The 13,803-nt window shown below is 36.8% G+C and overlaps 1 protein-coding gene across 2 annotated transcripts in view; it reads left to right on the top strand.

Annotated features, from left to right (window-relative positions):
- PRR5L (proline rich 5 like) overlaps positions 1 to 13,803 on the top strand; it is a 959,912-nt gene that overhangs the window by 333,196 nt on the left and 612,913 nt on the right. For both annotated transcript variants that reach the window (XM_044082833.1, XM_044082832.1), the window contains exon 2: positions 10,560 to 10,692. The gene's annotated coding sequence lies outside the window, so the exon portion shown is untranslated. The remainder of the gene's footprint in view (positions 1 to 10,559; positions 10,693 to 13,803) is intronic.

The following is a 13,803-nucleotide window of genomic DNA, read 5'->3' as shown; positions in this document are numbered from 1 at the left end:
TATGCAATCTGCAATGTAATTTTTAAAAACACTTCATAAGTGATTTGATGTCTTGTTTTTAGTCACTGTGGATCACAATACTTATTCTGTAGATGGGAATTCAAAGGGCAATAAATAGCCCCATTTATACTGATGTACTTTTGATTTATGCTTCACTGATGATTTTATGATGAACATACAAGCGACATTGTTTAGAACACAATATATGAACTGTGGCTTTAAGGATTCAAACTTCCCACTTGTGATGTTGACCAATGAAAGTTGTTTTTATGTTATATAAAGATTTTTAAACAGTTTGTTAATGTTTAAGAGTTTGAGAAAGCCTTATGGCTACTCATTTTTATGAATAAAACAGTTTCGTTTTTGCAAGGAGAGTATCTACGTGTCATTTACTGGAATATTGGATTTTTATCGTTTTATTGCCATCACTTTTGTTTGCTTTCTTATTATCTACTTCTACGTGATACCCCGCCTCTGTTTGTGACCGCTCTGCACTGGGATTGTGGAATTTATATTATATTTTATTTTGTCAGAGCTGCCACTTTAGAGGATGGCGAACGAGAACAATATCAATATAGAACTTCCTTATGTTCCGACCTATTCGGATTATACAAGCAATTTCTTACAACGTTTCCAGGTATGTGTGACCGGAGGAACCAATGTGTTATTGGATTTTGAACCCAGTGTTGATGGTGATGGGGACAACCAGACTGAAGTAAGTAACTTCCATGTTACACAGGACCTAACTGAACTTGAGACTGCTTTTGTTAAACTGAAAAAGCTGCAGGTCCAGAGACAATATTTTGAAGTATGCTTACTTGCTGCATCATACCTCGTGGGCTTCGTGTTTTGAAGATGCCCACTTCTGGGAACCATTTCCCGGATTTGTTATATCGCTGGCAGCAATTAAATTTGGAACTAAGCTTCAGTTATATGAGGCTGTTAATTGACTTCCACTTGCCTGAAGAAGATCTTTTGAGAATAAAGGTCAATAAAATGTTTAATGACTTTAAAACTAAGTATACAGAAAATGTACATACAGCTAAACTAGAGAAAGTATTAGAAGATGTATTATTGGTAGAGAAAAGGATGATAGACCAAAAGAAATCTAAAATTATACGTGATTTACGAGATTTTAAACACAATCACGTATTCACTTGGCCCAGAGATAGAAACACAGGCTATCCCAGTAATAATTCTTCTAACAATGTACAACAAAGACATAATGTATACCAGAACAGGAGTAGGGGTCCTATAGAGAATACTAACCAGACTTGTGCTAAGGAGGCTTTTCGACAGACTCCTATAGTACCTGAGAGGAATGTCACTGTTGAAGTACTCACTGAGAGTGATGTAAACTTAAGTTTGAATTCAGACAGGCTTAACACAGTGCCAGATCATAATAGCAGGAATAGAGAGGAAACCACTAACCTACAAACAGGAGATAGTTTGGCTGGGTGTATTACTGATGTACAGAGAGCAGGAGCTGCAGTAGTTAGACCTAAATCTAACAGCTCCGTTTTACCTGCACCCCTTCCGATAGCCCAGCAATATTTTTTAGAGAACAAAAGGTCCAACAGCAGAGGGAGGCAGAAAAGGAAAGAGTCCACAGAAGAAACATTTTCAGGCCCCACTATAAAGAAAATGTGGGGGAAACAGAATCCCTAGTTATCAATCTTTCTAACAGGGCACTGAATGTGTAAGAGCAGGTCCTAAATAAAGGTTTGGGCTTTATTCCCACTAGAGATAGTAACCTAGTGGATACGATCATAGATACCAAAATGTACATTCGAAACTTACAACTTAAACTTGAGTTTGGACAGAACACTTCATGTTATGGGATGAATAAGTTCCGTAGTAATAGTACCTATACCCCACAGCTGCATCCGACTGTGGAAGTGTTTGGGAATGTGCTAGAAGATGATATACATAAACTTTTCCAGGAGAAGATTAGTAATAAACATGGCCAGAATCTTAATTATAACCAAAGGGGCCCTGCATAGTTTGAAAGATGATAGGTCTATTATTATCAGACCTGCTGATAAAGGTGGACCTATAGTCATTATGGACACAGATTACTATGAACAGAAGATGTATGGTATGCTTAATGATGAGCTCACTTATGATAAGATAAACCAAAAAGAATTGGTAGAGAAGGTCTTCAGGGTTTACCACACACTGGATGATTTAGTCATGTCATTTGATATAACTGAACAACTGTATGGTTATCTAAAGGTCAAGGACCCTATCATACCAGTAATACAAGGACTACCCAAAGTCCATAAAAACAAAGAAAATCCCCCAATGAGACCAATTGTGGCGGGACAGGGTTGGGTAACTGAACCCTTGTCCATATACCTGGAAGATACCCTGAGACCTTTAGTGAATAACAATAAGAACATCTTGAAAGATAGCAAGCAATTCTTGATAGATCTGTATACACACACAAAAGACTTACCGGTAGACCAACCATTTCTTATGGTCACCCTTGATGTTGTGAGCTTGTTCACAGTGATACCGAATGACATAGGCATCAGGTACATTACTGAATATATGAGAGAACATTCAGAATTAACAGCACGCAAGATAGATCTAACCACATTACTTCTTGAAACGGTCCTCACCAACAATGTATTCGTATTCAATGAAGATTTGTACCTTCAGAGAGATGGCGTAGCTATGGGCACGTCCTGTGCGAATAGCTACGCCAACCTCGTCATGGCAAGGTGGGAAGATCAGTACCTTCTAGGGATATCACAGTTTAGAAAATATATAGGTATGTACTGCCGTTTTGTAGATGACCTGTTTTTTCTATGGTTAGGGGACGAGGTTTCCCTGAGAGATTTTGTGTGTTATCTTGAGTCCACTACTGAATTTTTAAAATTCACTATGAACTTTTCTTATGACCAGATCTCTTTTTTAGACGTAGATATAGTCCGGATGCTGAATGGCATGCTCAACACCTCTATATACAGGAAGAGCTGTCAGAGAAATAATTTACTACATAGACATAGCATGCATCCACGTCATGTATTTAACAATGTCCTTAAGGGACAATTCATGAGAGTGTCCAGACTCAATTCTGACTATTCCCAATATGAACATGGAATACAAGACATGAAGAAAAGATTTTTAGAGAGGGGCTATGATGCACTTGAGGTATCTAAGACTATTGGAACAGTTGGTTCTTTACGCTCAGGTAGCGCTAGACCATACTTCAGTCAACACACAGAACCTCAAATTAATGAGAACATGGTCAGGAATGAAGTTAGTGCCAAACTGAATTTTAGCAAGATGAGCCTAGAGGTGAAAAAAGCAATACATAGACGCTGGGACATCCTAGTATCCGATAGAGAAGTTAGTAAGGTGGTAGGCCCGACACCATACATAACTTTCAAGAACCATCCTAACTTGAAAAGCCTATTGTGTAGACCAAGAAGTACAAGGCATGATAATTCTACCATGAATGTGAACACACTACCATGTGGCAGGTGTAACCAATGCCCTTTTATATGCAAAGATACGGTGTTTACACACCCATTGACTAAACGTGCTTTTTACTTTAATACAAACACCACATGTGAAAGCAAAAATATAGTATATGTTGCTAACTGCAATGCATGTGAAGCTTACTATGTAGGGAAGACTAACCGGATGCTGAAAGAACGTGTCAGAGAACATAACTATCTTACTAGGATAGGATCAGAACTCAATGCCTTGGCAAGACATCATAAAATGAAGGGAGCAGAACATACGTTCAGGTTTTATGTCATCCAAACAATCTTTCAAGGTTTCAGAGGAGGTGATTTAATCAATAGGACTTTAGAGAATGAAACTAGATGGATCATTAGATGGAGATCGGATAGATCCCCTGGTCTCAATGATAAAGTCCAAATTAAACCATTTTTGAAAAAAAGAAGGTTGCATAGAGCCAAGTAATACACTGATCCTCCAGACAAAGTTATGTTTAATTTAGTAGCTGCTAGGGTTAGATCCGACGATAACATATTAGTTTCTACCCATATGAGGTAAAGACTCTAAAAGCCCACATGCTGCACTCATTTGTGAGCTTTACTTATGAGGAGGGTAGGCAACACATTAACATACTTTCTGAATATGTATTTGGTGTGTAAATGGTATAGTTATTATTAACTGTGATTTATATGTCTATGATGCCACCTTTGTGACCGTGTATTTTTCTTTATCTGTTGATATATAATAACTGTCCATTGATTTAGTACGTTGTGTCTTTAGATTGATAGGTACATAATATATGTTAAATGTTTGAGATACTCACAATGAGTTAGTGAGACTAATATACTATATACTGTCAGTTTTCAGAGGGTACTGGGTCCTAAATTTCCTTAGTCCAACATAAGACATCACAATTTACCATGATTTCCATTTTCATAGTAATTTAGCATATGCTATTAATGCTATCAACCCCTATCCGTTCTGTATAGGGGTATGATGTTTGATCCAAGTAGATTTTGCTCAGTGGGTTAGATTTGTACATATATTGTCTTAATGCACTCTAGTCCCTTTAAATGTAACCCAAATTACGTTACCTAAACGCTAGGGAGTTGTTTGACGTCAACACAGGAAGACGTCTCATGAGGATCTATGACTACAGTTTAATCTGCTAACCTAACTTGATATTATCAATGAGATACAGATGAAAACCAAGCTCTATAGTGTGAATGTAACTGCCATTAATACTGCCACTACTGAAGTATGTTACTTAATATAGCGCTCTGGATTATTCTATGGATTGTTTACCTTTTAATACACACAACGCTTCATGTATTTACATGGTTTAACCGATCCACTAACAGAAAGGAAGGTAGGTTAAGGCCATCGCCCTTCTAAATGGTAGTATAGCTTTTGCATTTAGTTTGTTTTTAATGTTTGGTGTTTATAAGGAATACTAGATTGACTGTGCTGGAAACGCACCTTCTAGACGTCAGGGAGTGCTATGTAAACTGTTGATCAAGTAGCGATTGCATTATTTTAGTTACGTTTTAATAAGCTAAGTTTTTCAACAAGCTTTGTGCTTAGTTTGAGATGCTGACATCGATCAGCTTACCATCAGGCTGACTTGCGATCTTAGGTCTATGCCTAGATCGCTATGTTTAATTTGCCGTGAAGTTTTTAGAAATATTTTAATACCTGTTTGATGTTTTGTAAAGAGGTTGAGACGCTGACATTGACCAACATACCATCAAGTTTACTTGCGATCCTAGTCTGATGCCTAGATCGCTATATGCAATCTGCAATGTAATTTTTAAAAACACTTCATAAGTGATTTGATGTCTTGTTTTTAGTCACTGTGGATCACAATACTTATTCTGTAGATGGAATTCAAAGGGCAATAAATAGCCCCATTTATACTGATGTACTTTTGATTTATGCTTCACTGATGATTTTATGATGAACATACAAGCGACATTGTTTAGAACACAATATATGAACTGTGGCTTTAAGGATTCAAACTTCCCACTTGTGATGTTGACCAATGAAAGTTGTTTTTATGTTATATAAAGATTTTTAAACAGTTTGTTAATGTTTAAGAGTTTGAGAAAGCCTTATGGCTACTCATTTTTATGAATAAAACAGTTTCGTTTTTGCAAGGAGAGTATCTACGTGTCATTTACTGGAATATTGGATTTTTATCGTTTTATTGCCATCAGGGGTACCGGCTTTTGTTTGCTTTCTTTTGTGTATTATACTTATTGTACCTGTGGTGCAGAATGTTTGTTGGATTTAGTAAAGAGTAACAAGTAGCAGTGGGCAAGAAGATTATGTTTTATTTCATGCAAGTTACTATTTTAAGTATATACTCTGATTATGTTTTGAAATAAATTTTCCTTCATTAGTTCATAGAAACAGCAGCTCTGCTTTTTCCTGACTTGCACATCATTGGAGCATCTTTTCCCTAGGGCTTGCTCCTGACAGAATGCACAAGTGTCTCTGATGTGTGTAATATGCTGCAGCTGTGCCGTCTGTTCCAAGAAATCAGACTGCAGAGCTTCACAGGTTTTATTAACCCCGTGGGATTGTAGCAGCCACTGTATCTACTCTGAGACTTAAAATTGTAATGTCTTGTATTTTCTCTATCTTATTTATTTTGATTACCATAGTCTTCTACACATTGATGATAAAGTAAATAGAGTAAATGCAAACTTACACAATGTTTGTGTGAAGAATTTATTTGGATATTGAAAATGTGTTTTTTTCAGCTATTCACCAGAAGGCAGTTGGGTTCACCGATATCATGAATTTATCTATTTATGTATCCATGTATCTATCTGTTTATCTGTCTGTCTGCTTATTTATTTATTTATTTTTCTTTGTTCAATGGGATTTCTTGACTGAGACTGTAAAGGACTCCTTTTCAGTGATAACTTGGAGAGAAAAACTCTATATAAAAATACTAGAAAACAAAAGTTGAATAGCCTCCAGTGTGCTGCTTCTTGGGGTCAAAGGTCTAAGTCCCATAGTCACCATTACTTGTCTAGCTATGCGACTATGAGCAAGTCAGTTAACTAAAGAGTGCTCCAGGGTTGAGTCTGAAAAAGGTCCATATGGGTCAGTGCTGTGCCCTAGTTAACAAACACAAATGCAAACAAATTATTAAATACATACATACATGCATGCATACATATATCCATACATAGTTATAAAACATGATAATCATCATGCAAAGTTTAGTAATTTAGTAAAGATGTGTATGTATGCGTGTGTGCGTCTATATATATATATATATATATATATATATATATATATATACATATATATATATATGTAATTGTTCAAATAAAATACAACTGGTTTAGAAAAAATATTTATTTGATATTATGCGGATGTTATGTACAGAGAAAAAACATACAATTGCAGTGGTAGATTTTATATATATATATATATATATATATATATATATATATATATATATATATATATATATATAGATAGATAGATATAAAGAGAGGTATTTTAATCAGTAGTAATAGTGGTAGAGAAAATTGTAAGCTGGGCAGTGAGATTTAATAATGTGGTAGGTATGCTGTTATAAATTTATAAGTGATAGACATGTAGTAGTTATAAGCTGAAATGTTGCAGCACAACATTAGCTTCAGAGAATTCCAAGATAATGTTAGATGATTTCTTATTTCTATTACCATGAATGTCCAAAAACTAAAGTATCATTGTATATACATATGATATATGGATACATCATATAAACATTTAAAAATGAGAGTAGTTGAGTATTGGAACAACAGAACATTAGTGAGTTACACTGTCTGTAAATGTGTTAAGCAATTTTAGCTGGCCCAATGGCAAAGAGGCAGGGAGGCAGAGCATCTGTTTGCCATCTGGTAACCTGAATTTAGAAATGACTTGAACCACTAATAGGGTTGGGCAGGAGTATTGGATGAGGTGGCAGATGGCCAGTTCTCTTATCCTGGGAGAAGGAACTGGAAAACTCAATTCCTGGGTAGTCTTTGGTGGAGAATAAAAGATACAAAAGATGCCCACTGTGTTGATTTGTTTGGATAACTTATTTGGAATGGTTTGTGTAGTGCTCATATTAAGCACATAATATTCCATCTAAAAGAATATTGTGTTGCTGAGTGAGCTGGTTCAAGGTGCAAGGCTTTTCTGTGGTTTAACCACTGTGCTATGGATGTGTCCTTCCTTGAAGTTGCAGTAATCACAGAGCTGATTATAATAAGCAGGGAGGTTCAGGGAGCACTATCCCCTTTGTAGTGAGTAACTGAAGGGCTCTATAGGCTCTACCTTAACAAATCATGTTTTTCAGTTTTACTGTTTGAATTTTAATTTTCACTCAATTGCTTGTACAACTTAATACCACATGATTTATTTGATTTGTAATCAAATTGTCTCAAATAACATGTAATTACAGCTTGTCTGATATTATAAAGCTACACCTTTTAAAACTCATTAAACACATAACGATTATGTTTAAGCGGCTGTTCTTTTTCCGAGTCATGAAGCAAAAAAAGTAGTCAAGACACATCTTATGTAATACCATATGTAAACCCACAAGATATGCTCCCCAAATGACTTGAGTAACAAAACGAGTTTCAGTCAGTTTGATAAAGACATTTATAATTAATTTCCTCCTGCTTCTGTAAAATGGGGCCAAACAAATTTTTATTTAGATCCATAGGCCTGTTTATGTTTAAGAAAACTGTCCATCTAGGTTCCACTTAGTATGTCTCATTATTTTCATGTTATGTCAAACAATGTTTTCATTCATTATCAGCTTGTAAACTTATGTCATTAAATGTATTTTAGTCAGTCCAACATAACATGCCTTCTATCTGTGACTGTATATGCTTTTTTAGTGGTGCTGCAGTAAAATGTGATCACACCAGCATACAGCACTGTAGCATTGTGTGCCACATTACACCAGCATACAACAGTGCAGCATTGTATGCCACATGTTATAACAGCGTACAGCAGTGCAGCACTGTGTGTCACATTACAACTGCATTCAGTAGTGCAGCACTGTGTGCCACGTTACACCAGCATACAGCAGTGCAGCATTGTGTGCCACATGTTACACCAGCATACAGCAGTGCAGCATTGTGTGCCACATGTTACACCAGCATACAGCAATACAGCATTGTGTGCCACATGTTATACCAGCATACAGCAGTGCAGCACTGTGTGCCACATGTTACACCAGCGTACAACAGTGCAGCACTGTGTGCCACATATTACACCAGCATATAGCAGTGCAGCATTGTGTGCCACGTTATACCAGCATACAACAGTGCAGCACTGTGTGCCACATGTTACACAAGCATACAGCATTGCAGCACTGTGTACCACATTAGACATGACACAACAATGCAGCACTGTATGTCATACATTACAACACACACCAGTGTAACACTGTGTACCTTGTGAACATTCAGTAAAGCAGAACACAGCAGTGCAGCACTGTCTGTCATACATTACAACACACAGCAATGCACCACTGTGTGCCACATTTTACACAAGCATATAGCAGTGCATCACTGTGTGCCTCATGTTACAACAGCATACTACAGTGCAATACTGTGTGCCACATGTTACAACAGCATACAGCAGTGCAGTCATGTGGGGCACATTATACCAGCAGTGTGTACCATACATATCTTCATTAAAGTAGTACGCAGCAGTTCAGCACTGTGTGCCACATGATACCTCAGAACACAGCAGTGCAGCATTGTATTATACACTACAACACACAACTCTGTAGAACTGTGTACAGTACATACATTAAAGAAGTACATAGCAATGCAGCACTGCATGCCACATGATACATTAGAACACAGCAGTGCAGCATTGTGTGTCATATAACAACACTTAGTGGTGTACCACTGTGTGCCATACAGTAAAGCAGTACACAACAGTGCAGCACTATGTGCCACGTGATACATCAGAGTACAACATTTCAACATTGCATGCCATATGTAGCAACAACACAAAGCTTTGCAGCACATTGTACTATATTTTACACCAGTACACAGCACTGCAACACTTTGTGCCATACCTTACACCAGCTCACAGCAGTACAGCACTGTGTGCCACATGATAAGGCAGAACACAGCAGTGCAGCACTGTGTGTCATGCACTGCAACAACACACAGCAGTGTAGCACTGTGCTGTTATGGTTTGTATGTAGTGATCAAAAAGGAAAACTGTTTTCTTTTTCAAATGCTTCTTTTTGATGCTGTTGTTCTTTGTATCAGTTTATTTTTCCTCTGCCATCACACAGACTTGAAGAAGAGAGACAATGTGACTTCTTACTCTTCTCAAAGTCTTACTGTTTTTACAAGTTTTCACAGTTAATGTTCTGAACATTGATCAACTGGCTACCAACAAACAGTAGATGCTTCCTTATTTTATCCAAAAATGGGACACAAACAGCCAATGAACACCAATGAACCCCAGTGAACTTTTGTATAAAGTGGAAATTAAATGTATATGCTACATTTTGTTTAACACCTTTGAATTTAATCTTCAGTCACAACCCCTTCCCCACCTGTATGCAGGCATAACTAGTTTTGCTGATAATTAAGGTAACTGAAGTTGTTTCTTCATTACAGTGCTGCCAGAGTTTTGGGTTTACAAAGAACTAAAACTGTAAGAAAACAAAGTCAAGATGGCAGATTATATGAAATGCAAATAGATATATGCTTCTGATTAAAAGAGACAGTTTAATATTTTAAAATTGAGAAGCAAAAGTGCACTCCAGTAATAATTTGATTGGAATCTGATTTTCTAATTGATGGCATTGTGGGACTACTGTTTCATGTCGCTTGTTTTTATGCAAGTTACCCCATTTCTGACTGTAAAGAAACTGTAGAATAAAATATTAGAGTGATTTTAATATTCATTTATATAACCTTTAAATGTACCTGGAGGAACTGTAATTTTGTTATGGAAGTTAATAAATCTGACAATTTATAATTTTATGACTGCTGCAAAACCAAAGCATATGCAATGTACAACAAATAGTAACTGAATTTCTCTTATTCCTTTAGTGTTCTTCCTACAACACCTGCTAAACTGAGCAACATGCAGTCTGACACTACAGGAATCATTAGAAAGACACTGACGTCTTCAAATTTTACAGGAGTGCTCCTGGACTAGATGTTATTTTCTGATGTCAGCAAGGTAAGTGCGCTGTATTTGTTTTTCATTTTTATTTTTAATTTTATGGAACCAGGCTGGATTACAGGTATTATCTGCCCAGAGAAGTTTTGAAAATATTTGTGCAAATATATATATATTTTTTTGGAAATACTACAGCTTAGTCAGTCATTATGTTTTTTTTTTTTTTCTGGGGCAGAAGTACCTTTTTTGCTTATGTACAGGTAACCTAAGATTTAAAGTCCACTGTAAATCATTGTGTATGAAGTGTGTTATCTATGGACCAAAGAGGGTAAAAAAGAATAACTCTCTGATGTTATAGTTTTGCAACCCACTGAGAAGAGCTGCAAGGCTAAATTAGTTGTACTCTGTTTCTGTATATAAATGTGACTATCAGTTTTGCTGTCAGTGGCAGACCAGCAGTGACATAGCTAACACAGAAGGGCTTCGGCTAATGAAGTTCACAGATGACTGCAAACTAGGAGCCATAGTCGAGTCCCTAAATTATGTGGACATCCTGCAGAAGGGCCTCACTGAGACAAATGCCTGGTGTCAGAGCCATGGCCTCAAGCTCAATGCCAAAAAGTGCATTGTCATCCCTTTTGGTAAAAACTCTGTACCCATGAACTGCCACATAGAAGCAGTCTACTTAATGCTGAATGTGTGATGAGACCTTAGGACCTAGGTGGACAGTAGTCTCTCCTTTGATAATCACATCGCCACAGTTGTCAGGAAATCCTTCTATGTGGCACACCTCATCACAAAAGGGTTCTCATCCAGGAAAAAAGAGATCATTGTGCCCCTCTACTCGACACTCATTAGACCCATTATAGAGTAAACACCCCTTTTGGAATGTACCTCACAAGACATCTGCAGCAGCTGGAAAGGCCACAGAAGTACCTCACAAAGAGGATTATTGGCCTCAAACAGATGCCTAACACTGACCATCTCAGAAAACTCCAGCTTTACTCCATAGTATATCGCCTACTTCAAGGTGATATCTGCCTAACATATAAAGCTATGTCAAACCTAGAGCTGTTGGACATGCTACACCTAAACAAATCCCAATCCCTCCGAGTTACATGCTCTAGGGACCTAAGCCATGTCACCACAATAAACAGGATATGCTGGAGGGATAGATTCCTGTCTCAGAGACTTTCCATACTCTGGAACAAGCTACCCATCTATGTCAAGCAAAGTTTCTCATTAGCACTCTTCAAGAAAAATCTTAATGAGTGGATGGGAAACAGGAAATACATCCTGGGGATCACTTCTGTGGCTCTGCTCGACAGGGGCACAGGAAAATAACTTTCTTGGGTGGCATAAGTCAGGGAACCTTGTTGGCTAGGCTTACTTAGGCCCTTGGGCCGATAGGCTAGTACCTGCCTATGAACCTATAAAAACAGATAACACCTAGAGCATAGTGAGTATTTTTTTTAAATGTATGTCTGAATTAAAAAAAAGCAGGTTTTAATATCTAACTGGAGCAAAACACTGTGCTAAATAAAGTGATCTCATTGCAATAAGCTAAATTGCACTGAAATGTGATATGAAAATAAAACTGTAAAGTGTGCTTTATACCTTGCTTATGCAAAACAGTTGTGCATTTCTAATTAAATGAATGCAGTTAAATATCGAAGCAGCTATGGCAGAATGTTCACAGTCTCAAGCTAAGTCAAGTTATAAATCCACGTCTTATTTCTAGATAAACTTCCTTTATTGCAAGTAAGTTACAACAGGAAAGTGCTTTCAAAAACTTTGGTTTGCTTCATCAGACCTTAAAAAAGCAGACTCAGCCCCCCCTTTTATTCTCATGCAAATAGTCAAATTTCAAATAAACAAATCACAATCAAGCCTATACTCAAAGCACCTCCTCACCATTAAATGAAAGCACTCACAATAAAATATACATCTAAGATTCATGTAAAATAAGCATAAAATAACATAGAATCAAAATAAAATAAAGTAGAGCTAACATCATATAATTCAGTGATGTCAATGGTCATACAAACCCTGTGCTATATGTGCTATTAACTATTTCTAGTACATTAAACATATTTTATCTTGTGGAGTTGAACATCACATTTAGTTTAATGCACAAGAAGTAGTTACAAAGGATGTCAGGATGGGTGACATCAGCTCAAGAACAGAGGACAGAGAGCTTAACTGGATAATAAGACTGGAGGCACATATAGGACAGGGTTTGACCATCTTTCCATGGTTTCCAAGTTGGAAAATAGGAAATTGCTAAAATTAACTCATGAAATAAATTGACATCACTGAATTCTATGATGTTAGCTCTACTTTATTTTATTTTGATTCTATGTCATTTTATGCTTATTTTATATGCATCTTAGATGTATATTTTATTGTGAGTGCTTTAATTTAATGGTGGGGAGGTGCTTTGAGTATAGGATTGATTGTGATTTGTTTATGTGAAATTTGACTATTTGCATGAGTATAAAAATGGGGGGCTGAATCTGCTTGTTTATGGTCTGATGAAGTAAACAGAAGTTTGTGAAAGCACTTACCTGTTGTAACTTACTTGCAATAAAGGGATTTTATCTGGAAATAAGACTGTGAACATTCTGTGGATTTATAACTTGACCTGGCTTGAGACTGTGAACATTCTGTGGATTTATAACTTGACTTAGCTTGAGACTGTGAACATTCTGTGGATTTATAACTTGACTTAGCTTGAGACTGTGAACATTCTGTGGATTTATAACTTGACTTAGCTTGAGACTGTGAACATTCTGTGGATTTATAACTTGACTAAGCTTGAGACTGTGAACATTCTGTGGATTTATAACTTGACTTAGCTTGAGACTGGGAACATTGTGTGGATTTATAACTTGACTAAGCTTGAGACTGTGAACATTCTGTGGATTTACTTGATCTGGCTTGAGACTATGAACATTCTGTGGATTTATAACTTGACCTGGCTTGAGACTATGAACATTCTGTGGATTTATAACTTGACTAAGCTTGAGACTGTGAACATTCTGCCATAGCTGCTTCAATATTTGGCTGCATTCATTCCTTTTTTGTATCATTGAGTGGCAGTTGGGACCTTGAGGTTTGTTTTTTTCTTACTGTGTTATTAATTGCATGGAAGGAACATGAATCATGTAC

This window comes from Protopterus annectens, chromosome 9.part0 (assembly GCF_019279795.1).
Source record: "Protopterus annectens isolate FY-2018-M chromosome 9.part0, PAN1.0, whole genome shotgun sequence".
Classification (NCBI taxonomy): Eukaryota; Metazoa; Chordata; order Ceratodontiformes; family Protopteridae; genus Protopterus; species Protopterus annectens.
Note: the sequence above shows the minus strand (reverse complement) of the source record. Positions and strands in the feature narration are given on the sequence as shown.